Consider the following 11,852-nt stretch of genomic DNA (forward strand, 5'->3'; position numbering starts at 1 on the left):
AAAAAAGTCTATTAGAGACAGAAAATGCATTGAAATCTGCGGGATTTTTTCCTAGATTTTTTCTCGACTTTGGGCCATCATATTATTAGATATAAACATAATCTCGTTAACCTCGTGAGAAAAGCGCGTTGCGTCTAACCTTCCTCTTTCGAATGAGCCCTCACACAGCCCACAATTTGTTCTAATAAGGTCAAACAACGTTCAGTACGAAACCCATTTTTCGACCCCTTTTTCTAGTAAGATTCTAGTAATTTTCTAGTTACAAATAGAGCCTATACTACCCCCTTAAAAATGAATGAAGGGATATGTAAGTCAATAGAAGCCTGAAATAGACGAAATTATTGTGATGAAGTCGAAGAGGTTAAGTGACTGCGTGTATACGTCAAAGAGGTTGGGTAATCAGTTACCGAAGAGAAAAGTTGCGCAGGTAATATATTATAATATTGTCTTATAAAGGATAATTTTATAATTGTTGTCAATTTTTGGAAATGATATGTGCATTAATTTCTAATTGACTATTGTTTATAAATAGTTATAACATAATCATTTAGTAAAATATTAGAAAAAATTCATAATAATTTACACAAAATACTGTGATAATCCTTACCAGAAATGCATCTATCGAAAAATGCTAAATGATGTATATCTGATTGTATGCTAATATGTTAATTTACATAAAATGTGTTTATGATTTTCAGATTTCAGAAAATCTGATTCCAAATTAGGAACATTTATTATGGCTTCGATTATTGCATACATGTGAGTAAATACAATTGTTATATCTTCTGTAGTAGTGGAAAGACTACCCCTTTGTAAATGATCAAAATATACATTATTTACAATTGTACCTTTATCCTCCACAATTAATAATTTACATATATTAAAATCTAATTTTTTTGTAACAGAATGGAACCCATAACTGGATATATAAATCTTAATGGAATCATCAACAATACAATTGGTGGATAAATAATCACTGAAAAACTGCTGACATCAACAGAAAGATTATGAAGATCATTACTATCATCATCGGAATTCATGAAATAATACGTCATTACCTTGTTGAAAAACTTGTAATTTCGTGTCATCACTAATCACAATCTGTATTTTAAGTACCAAGAAATCAAAAGTATCACTACATATAAGCATGCAAAAATAAATTTTTGAATTTGTTGTTTTAATACTCCAATGGTTCGAAATTACAAGCTTTTCTTTATAATTGTTTATTAAATTTCAAAAACCATTAATTATTTAGATCAGAATCAATAAACTCTATAACTAAATTTTCATGCTTTTCAATTATTCTTTCCCTGTGCTCTACAGGATCTTTTCTTTATGGTACCACACATTTTGATGGTGAATTGGAAAAAAATGGAAGGTATTGCATTTTCCATAATAAGTCTTGGACATCTGAACAAAACATTCTCCAGTACACCGTTAGGAGATGGAATATTCTGATACCTTTGGATATCAGTTTCTGCAAAATGCAGACTACAAACTGCAGAATATTATGTTGGTGTCCAATTTTTACGGGGAATAGCAGCCATCCATATTTTTCCGCAATTGCTCATTTTTGGGGAATTTAAATATAGAAATATAATTATTTTCTTTCAGCGTATTATTATACTTTCCCTTACAATTGGGGACATAACAACGCCGCGCCGTCGCATTATTAACTAATAAATATAGTATAAAACTTGTGAAAAGTACTATGTAAAACATATTTTCTAAAAACTCTGTATGTATATAATACATATGATTTTGTAAAAATTTAGATGTGATATTATTAAAATGTTATTAATACTAAATTGAAATGTATTGAAAAAACAATAGATTCTATTAAGTAAATGTGCTACACACAAAGATAAAGACCTAAAAAGTTAATAAATAATACTTATCTCCATTATATTGCACTTTTTTATTTTCGAAAATTAGCTATACTACATAATAATAAGTACACAATGTGTACTACACATTGATGAGAACATTTGAAAACTGCGCGGGAAACAGAGAGGCCGGCAGGGGAGATTGAGAGTCTGATTCAGTGGGTTGGGTTAGGTATGTTGGTATACATATACAATATATCAATCGGACTCCCGCAGTGTTGCCATTTTTACCTTCAGCACGGCTAGTACTAGAGCAGGCTGTGGCCGTGTATGTTCTGAACAGAACGTTGAGTGCACGTTCGAATGCAGCTACGCCGTTCGAACTATGGACTAAGAAAAAGTCCAATTTATCGCACCTACGCGTGTTCGGATGTGACGCGTTCGCACTCATCCCCGATCTTTTTCGAAAAAAATGGGATGCTAAGTCACAGAAACTCATTTTTGTAGGATACGAAATCGAGTCTGGAAATTATCGATTGTTTAATCCTCAAACCGGGCGTATAACTATCTCGAGAAACGTAATTTTTAACGAGAGTTTACCGAATACCGCGAGCGAAGAATACGTGCGGATTTCTATTGATTCCGATGAGATCAATCGCGAACCACCGGTGAATGATGCACAAGCGCAGCTTGTCGAACCTCTCGATAATAGTAACGTGAACGCGCCTGAAACCGATGTACCCGAAAATGTAGAAGCGAACGCTCGAAAATATAATTTACGTCCGCGCCAAGAGATAAACCCACCGCAACGATACCAAGCGTGCACCGTCATTTACGATCCGCCAACCAGCTTCAAAGAAGCGTTAAGCCCAGTTAAGCCGCGACGATTCCGCGCTTTGGAAACGCGCGATCGACGAAGAATTAGATGCTCACGCGAGAAATAAGACTTGGGATATCGTTGAGCTACCCGAAGGGCGAAAACCAATAGGCTTTAAATGGGTTTTCAGAATAAAAGATTTAGGCGGCGAAAATATGCAGCGCTATAAAGCACGATTGTGTGCACAAGGCTTCTCGCAAGAAGCGGGGGTAGACTATAACGAGATTTTCTCACCTGTAGTACGGTTCGAATCAGTGCGTCTTCTTCTTGCGATAGCAGCCAAAGAAAATTTGAGCGCTTTACAATTTGACGTCAGTACCGCTTATTTAAATAGTGATCTCAAGGAGACCACTTACATGCGCGTCCCCGACGGTCTAAACATTAGCAATAAGAACCTCGTTTTAAAGCTAAATAAAGCGATTTACGGCTTGAAACAATCCGGACGTTGCTGGAACGATAAATTCGATCATTTTATAAAAAGCATGGGCTTCGCGCAAAGCAGCGCCGACAAATGCGTCCATGTAGGTTCTTTTGAAGGCGATAAAGCTTATTTAGCATTGTATGTCGACGACGGATTGTTGCTAGCTCAAAGACCGGACACTTTGGAAAAATTAGTTAAAGTTTTCAAAGAAAAGTTCAAGATAACCGCGAGCGATTTAAAGGTTTTTGTTGGAATGGAAATTTCACGCGAAAAGGATAGCATCTTCATAAGTCAGGCGAATTATATTAAAAGAATGCTACAAAAGTTTAACATGGAAGATGCAAACCCCATTAGGATACCGGCCGATCCTCACGTCAGGCTAGTCAGCCCTCTAGAGCCCGAGTTCAATTTTCCATATCGCGAAGTTGTAGGATCGTTATTATTTTTAGCAATGATTTCTCGACCTGACATTGCGTATGCTGTGGGCGTTGCCAGCAGATTCCTCGATAAACACGAGTCTCATCGGCGCGCAGTAAAACGAATCCTGCGCTACATCAAGGAAACCCAAAATTTTGGGCTATTGTTTCGCTGCGAGCACGAGTCGAGCGCACTTGTCGGATACTCCGATGCGGACTATGCCGCCGATCTCGACACACGCCGGTCCACAACCGGGTATGTTTTTATGATGAACGGCGGATGTATAGCGTGGTCTTCGAAGAGACAAGCGACCGTCAGCATGAGTAGGACTGAGGCTGAGTTCATAGCGGCGAGCGAGGCAACCAAGGAGGCGGTATGGCTGCGAAAACTATTGTCAGATATCGAGCATGGATGTGTCGGGCCTACGATTTTAAATGTGGACAATCAAAGCGCGATAAGATTGTCTCGAAACCCGGAGTTTCATCGTAGATCTAAGCACATCGATGTTCGCTATCATTTTATATGCGAGAGATTGCGAGATGGCGAGATCGATACGAAATACGTCAGCACCCACGATCAATGCGCCGACATACTGACGAAGCCGCTAAGCTACGAAAAATTCAATGTATTGCGCACAGAAATGGACATCTTAGAACGCGTGCACAAAACGCCCAAGTAGTGGGAGTGTTGGAGTGACACACATACTTGATGCGTGCGCGGCGGAGGTGGGCCGCTTCCCCGCGACTGTTTTGATTGTGTTTTATTTCACGCGATTCTATTCTTTTTGTATATTACCTTCTTCTGATCACTCACTCCCCTTTCGTCCGTGCAGTGTGCAACACGACTCATACATTAAACCACACAATTTACGCGTGTCTTTTTATTTCGGAGTAACCCCAGTCCTCAACAATAGTCAAAGATCTTGAACTAGGTTCATCGTGACGAACGACGATTGACAATTAGTAATAATGTTGGGGCGTACGGTCGAGTATTTTATTGCTTGATGACTAGATGCGACTTCGTGAAATTCTTCGGAGTTTTCTAATGATAATCGGTGTATTGTAAAGACATGCTGTAGCGATTTGGTTATTGCGGATTACCGGGGTCTGGACGCAGTTAGTTTTGAGGGGCGAGCATTAACACTGCCTACAATCATTTATTATTTTACTGTAACGACTACGATTTTATTAGAGGGACGAAAAGCAAATTTTATAAGCTCGCGAGTCGTTTCTTTTGTTTTCCACATCAATGTGCTATTTCGGATATATCCAAAAACATGATTTTGACTTGGACCTATTCCGACTCTGGCATAGTTAGTAGCCCAAACTAATTTCTGTCCTCGACAATGGTTTTTTACTAATACTAATAGACTAAAATTATTTCCATCATCGATAACGGTTCCTTATACATATATAACCAAAAAAATTTTTGTCATTTATAATGGTTATTTACCAGTCAAAAGTAATGTCTACATCGATAATGATTATCTGTAACTAGAACATATACACATTAATATTTCAGAAAAAGTAGATTTTGGAAATGGTAGGTTTACGTTTCCTTCACACACTTTATGATATATTTTATGACCTGATACTTTTTAAGAAAAATGATTAGAATTTCGTAAGTTTTACAAAATTTGCACGCATTTGCACGCGTTGCGAAGTATTTAATTTGAAAGCTTACTTCATCTCCATAAACGGCAAAGAGAAAACGCGATCCCCCGCAATCCCATTATCATTCTATTTTAATATTTTAGTAAACGTACAATCTACGATCGCCCGCTTAGAGTTGTTCGAAGAATGGTTCAAATTGAAGAATTTGAAACGAAAGGATTGCGTTAGTGGATTACTAGAGGCTGTTTTCACCGCAAGGAATGTGAGCGGACACAATATCGAAGGAATTTTAGAGAACTTTATCAAAAATATTGAGAAACGTTGGAAAATAGGCAATAATTATAAAGATAGATTTCTGTCAAAAAATAAGACTTGGTTAGAATCAACCATAGTATTCCGCTTTAATGAGATTGACATTCACGAACTTGAACCCGCAAGAGTTGGAAGGCCATTAAAAAATTTTAATGAATGTAGAGTATTAGATTAATAATTGTTATATTAATAAACAAGTAGTCAGTATTGTAAATTGTGTTTTATTTACTTTACTTAAATATTTAAAAGTAATTTATACACAAAATGTCTATCTTTTCCTCGCACAATAATTAATTCGCACTAGAACTGACTTCTAGACCACTGTGTGATGGTTTGAAACGACGTCGATGGGTACGAATAACAAGTGAATGAGTAACAATAATGAATAACAACAAATAATAATTTGCACGAGAATATATGTTTCGCGCTTTCGTATCGTCGAAAAGTGAAATGAAATTGCACATTGCTATTGTTTGTTGGGATGTCTTCGCACACGATATACGCCGGATTTAAACGATCTGTATTGTACATCCTTTTTCGATTGAATATATTCAGTTTTTTTATACAAACCTCACTGCAATCATTTATACATTCATCACATATAGCTACAGTTTACAATAATATCTAATCAATGAACATTGCTTCCTAAATGTCAGTGGACCTCGCAAATGGAGAAATTAGTATAATTTAATAAATATTATAGTAGTAAACATTGAAAGTTGGACATTTTAAGAAGAGTATTTCTCACGACAAAAATTGCTTCCCTTTAATGCGATGACCTGACGATCCTATTTAACATTTTCTCATGCTTTTTTTCAATTGAAGAGCAGACTTTTGTAATAAAAAACCATATATTCTATTATCAATTGACATTAACGCAACTACTCTATTTAAAAAATAACGCTCAATGCTGTAAGAAAAAATTGCGGATTTCTTTCCATTTAAGAGAGCATTTGTATCGTTCAAGATTAAGCGAGTTCAAGTTTCTAACAAATTGGAATATTTTTAGCACACCTTCCTTTAAATAATCCCAAAAGAATCATTTCTTGCCACTGACCACTTTGTAAGTTATGATTGATTAATGGATATAGGATATTAGATATTAATTTGATATTGGAATTCAATATAGGATATTCGATATAGTAAATATATATTTTTTGTAATAATTTACATGTTTATAATATTTTTTGTAAAACTTTTAACGAGCGATCCTTATATCTGTGGTTGCAAGGCAAAACGCCGCATGTCACAATTTCAAAAAATTTGAGGTTGTGCATTCATCGAGTTCCGTATTATAGGATTGACGTATTTACCAGAAAAAAAGTCACGAAAACAAATTCGAAAGGCTCGAAAAAATAATACAGGGCTATATCTCGAAAATGAAAGTGTGCAACATGCGGCGTTCTTCCTGACAACCACAGATATATAATATCTAGCGTGCAACCAAAATCGTATACAAAAAAATTAAATATTTGCATTAAAAATTAGATTAAAAATTAAAGTGAATTATGAAAAATTAAATATTTATATTAAAATAGTGCCGGTGTCGACCAGAAATTGCACGTTCGTCTTCCGATGTAGAGTAAAGAGTGGCGCGGCGTAACGTCGGGCTGCGGTCGGCGGGATTGTTTTTGAACTTAGGAACGTGAATCGTTCGATCTGGAACGAAAATAGTATTTCAAATAATAAATACTAAATAATCCTACTTATTTTATAGTGTCTGTACACCTTTGAAAATAAAATATTTTATTTGATGAAGTAATGTTTGAAAATAAAATTTTTTATTTGATGAAGTAATTTTTGGAAATAACATATTTCATTTGTTGCAGTAATTTTTGAAAATATAATAGTATTTGAAAATAGTATTTTATTTTAAGAATATTGAAAATATTTGGACTTTGTCTTTATTTTCGATTTTAATTTTAAATATTATTGCTCAAAATTATGGTTCGCATTCAATAGATTTCTGAGTATAAATAGTTTCCTGGTGATAAGATACACTGTGTATGTATATCAACAAACCTCAGTAGGCACATGCTGTGAACTGAAGTGGATATACGCAGTAATAGCAGCAATCAAACAAAAAAATAAAACGAAAATGTGGCAAATGATATAGTTTCTTATATTAAGTACCATTTCTCTACTTTAAATTATTGCTAAAATAAGAAATATTAAATAAGCAATGCGATTTCTGACAGTATTAGGTATAACGATGCAAAAAATAAAATATTCTATTTTTGTGTTTCAGATTATTAAAATATAGTCCAGTCAATCAATGCTCGTAAGGGGATGTAGAGGGAAATGGAAGGAACACAATTTTTAACTTTGGGACTTTGTTTCGACTAGTTAGGAAGCAAACATACTAAAAGTACCTACTCCTGGGAGGTGTGCGGTTTACAGGGGGGCACGTAGAAGGTCCCCTTTTTCGGTTTTCCGCTTATATCTCGGAAACTATGTGTCCTAGCGATAAGACCATTCCATACGAAATTAAAGCTGACAAAACGTGCCACAAGATTGATTCTATTCAGTTTTTCGCTACCTCGCATAGTTTCCGAGATATCCGCGCTCAAAAGTTCACTAATTGTGAAAAAGAAATTTTTGCCTTATTTGACTAGCTAACTAGCAGAATTAGTGAACTTTGAGCGCCGATATCACGGAAACTATGTGAGATAGCGAAAAACTGAATCCAATCAATCTTGTGGCACATTTTGTCAGCTTCAATTTTGTATAGAATGGTCTTATCGCTAGTTTCCGACACATAGTTTCCGAGATATAAACGGAAAACCGAAAAAGGGGACCTTCTACGTGCCCCGTGCACCCCGCTCATCTCCTAGGAGTGGGGACTTTTAATATGTTTACCTCCTAACTAGTCCAAACAAAGGCCCAAAGTTAAAAATTGTGTTCCTTCCATTTCCCTCTACAACTGTTCATTGACTGGACTAATAGAAATATTCTACTTTGCATTTCAGATTATTAAAATAGAAATATTTTATTTCGAGGTTCAGATTGTTCAAATATTGGGTTGGCAAATAAGTTCGTTCGGTTTTTGTGATTGATTCCAATGTAAAAAAACGAACGAACTTATTTGCCAATCCAATACATAGAAGTATTTTATTTCGAGGTTCAGATTGTTCAAATAAAATACTATTTTCTTTAAGCAAAATATAAAATCTAAAATATTAAATAGTATTTCAAATATTTTTTTCGCCAAATAATGCCCACCTCTGCACTGATGGACGTTGTTGTGGTATTAGCATTAGTACATCCCGTTGGCTGCATGTGGTCTCGCCGGTTAGCGCCTCCGCGAGGACCTTCGCGGGCGTCGGCAGTCGTTACACCTGCGGGACCGTCGGTTCTCCCTGACGGAAGACATCTCTTCAATTCGCTCCCTCAAATTTACCATTTTCTCTTCCATGAAGATGACCATCTGTCTCAAGTTCTTCGACTCCGCGTGCAGCAAGAGGAGGCACTGTAAGATTTTCTCTTCTTGTGAAGTTTCTTCCTTGATGGTTATCGCTCCTGATGACGCTGGTCTGGCGTATGTCGCTTCGGCGACGGCTGGGCGGCTGGGGAACGTCTCCATGACGACATCCGCCAATTCTGCAAGTTTGTCCAGAGGCGTTTCTTTTTGCGTCGCCAGCATCGTCTGCAGTTTCGCCGGTAAGCACTCGAGCCACCAGGCTCGTATGGTCGTCTCTGGTACGAAGGTGCTTACAAGACTACGCATGTGCCGTAAATACTGCGACGGTTTGGGGCTGTTTACTTTAGCCATCGTGTAAAAAGAATTGAGAGCTACGTAGTCTATATCAATAATACCACAATGCACTCGCGTCAACACACTGTATTTCGCGTCGACAGATTACGTCGTGGTCACCAGTTGAGGTTACGTAGGTTGACGGGAAGCACACGCAAAATAGCTATCCACACTCCAGGTATGTATGTAAAAGAACGTCGCTGGAGGTAACTTGTTGATCCGTCAGTCGTACTCAAGAGAGTGAGGCCCTCCGACGCTTTCGAAGGGCTATTTATTTGGTCATTGAAAAGGACAGTGTCCCGGGGAAGGACGAATGAAGGCTGGCGGAATTACCCGCCGGTTGTGCGAGGCGGCCAATCAGGTATCTACGTATACCTGAGGTAGCTGGACTCGCCAAGATCTAACTGTTACATAGACTTAGACTATGGCAGTATTGAAACGTTTCCTTCGAAGTTCGTCAACGACCTAAACTTTTTCGCTTCCGAGGATGTATTTTAATTTGCGTAATTTTTAATATGCGAATATCATTGTAGACATACACGTGGACATTGCAACAATTATCATGCCGTGATTGTTTACGTCTTTCAAGATGGAGATCTTTATAAGGAGCACCAAGCGTTCCGCTTACAATTTGCCGGAAGGCATGTAAATATGATTTGAGTAAAGAATATCAAGTTTTAAGGGTGTTCTGGAGGTACAATGGGAGACAAAATTACAAGAAATTCGAAATTCATCAATATATTGGCAATGAAAGCCATTCATGAGTATATTTTGCATTAAAAAAATAGAGTAATTTAAAAAGCTTTCGTTTAATTAGTGAATTTCGTGTTATATTTATTTTTTAATCAAATTGTCTTTACATTATAAAAAATTGTAAGTTACTTTACACAGTTGTCGCTTTGACGTTTTGTAACGGTTTATAATTTTTTGCTCTGTAACTGTTTAGTGAATCCTAATAAATTTTGAACATAATTAATTACATAATTTTTACTATATATAAAAAAAGCTGAAGTTTCTAGTTGTGTTTTTTCAAGGTTTATAAATAGGGTTTGAAGTGGAATTTTACGAATTCTCCATAAGAAGACGTGTTAAATTGTGCAAACTTTAACTTGCTATAATTCTTAAACGGTGCAGTGAATCGAACCCAAACTTTGGTAATTGCATTAATTTAGTAAGAATTATGTCTTGTCAATTTTTCAAAAATTTTGTTGCGTTTTTATATACCTCCAGAACATCCTTAAGCCACCGCACAGTGGCGCCGAACCATTGACAAAAATCGAAAAGTCACTGCTTCATATCGATTTAAAACTACGTTCATACTATGTAAAAATGTCCAACTAAATCATTTTTTGAAAAAAAAGTTCAAAAAATTCAGTAGGAAATTAGTTACAAGCGAATCTGTGAGCGAAGTTTAGGAAAATCAAATAGCACATCAGTTCATAGCGTAACTTGTTTCCGTTGTGTTATGAACAAAAGACATTTGTAAGAAATAATCTTTTTAGAAAATGATGGCTATGGGTTGGCTAATTGTACTTCATCTTCAAAAATTTTGTAATACTTATATGCAATATAATAATTAACCTGAAATGAAACCATTCAGTTTTATTGGTTTTCCTAATCTTTAGAAGAGGATAAAAAAAAGTAGTTCGAAGTAGCTCCGGGATTTTTTTTTGATTCCGTCGTATTATATAGTAAGATAGTATATTTTGATATTATATAAGTTAGAATTGCTACTACTTGCAAACATCAGAGTTATTTAACAAAATATGTAGCAAGAACTGGTCAGCAAGCGAGTACGCGGATATCCACTTGTAGAACTATGAGAATTGACTGTGTGGTTATTGAATAAATAAAAGAATTTTGATATTACATTAATTAGAGATACGATTAAATAAATAAAATTTAATGTGCTAATAATCATTGATAATTGTTGTTTGAAATATCGATCGCAAGATAATGAAATGTATAATATTCAAATGTTCTCGGCGCAACGGTTCGATCAGTTTATAGGAAAAAAGCAAAATTTGCACGTTAGTTTGGAACTTTCAACGTTTCGATCTTCATTCAGATCATTTTCAAGAAAGTAGAAAAACTGCGTCTGAAAAATATATTTTCACAATGTAAAACCAGAAACTTTAAAATATCTGCGTAACCAGAATGTAAAAATGTAACAAGATACTGCAATAATTTACTTACATTGCTTTATAAAGATTATAAACACGGAATTGAAATTGTCTTAGCACATGCTGTTTTAATGTCGTCAGACAGGATACTGGATCATAGACCATCGAAGTCATTAGACACAGAACGTAACTGGTCGATCGATCAAAACACAAGTCAATCGTCGATCGATGTTTGGCGGTTATTTCAAACCGTGAAAAACGTCAACAACCCAAACTTACAACATGTTCGTGACCATATGATGAAAAACTTTTATTAAATATATGATAAAGATGTAATTTATATAACATGTAATAGGAAAATAGTTGTTATTAGTCTGACGACATGAAAACAGAATGTGCTAAGACAATTTCAATTCCGTGTTTATAATCTTTATAAAACAATGTAAGTAAATTATTGCAGTATCTTGTTACATTTTTACATTCTGGTTACGCAGATATTTTAAAGTTTC

At 35.7% G+C, this 11,852-nt stretch overlaps 1 long non-coding RNA gene across 1 annotated transcript; it reads left to right on the plus strand.

Annotated features, from left to right (window-relative positions):
- Positions 1-286: 286 nt before the first annotated feature.
- LOC143217852 (uncharacterized) lies at positions 287-1,609 on the plus strand. The gene is made up of 3 exons (XR_013010917.1): positions 287-427; positions 699-759; positions 906-1,609. It is a non-coding gene; the product is annotated as an uncharacterized LOC143217852 (long non-coding RNA).
- Positions 1,610-11,852: the final 10,243 nt, after the last annotated feature.

The sequence above is a fragment of the Lasioglossum baleicum genome, chromosome 18, assembly GCF_051020765.1.
Source record: "Lasioglossum baleicum chromosome 18, iyLasBale1, whole genome shotgun sequence".
Classification (NCBI taxonomy): domain Eukaryota; kingdom Metazoa; phylum Arthropoda; class Insecta; order Hymenoptera; family Halictidae; genus Lasioglossum; species Lasioglossum baleicum.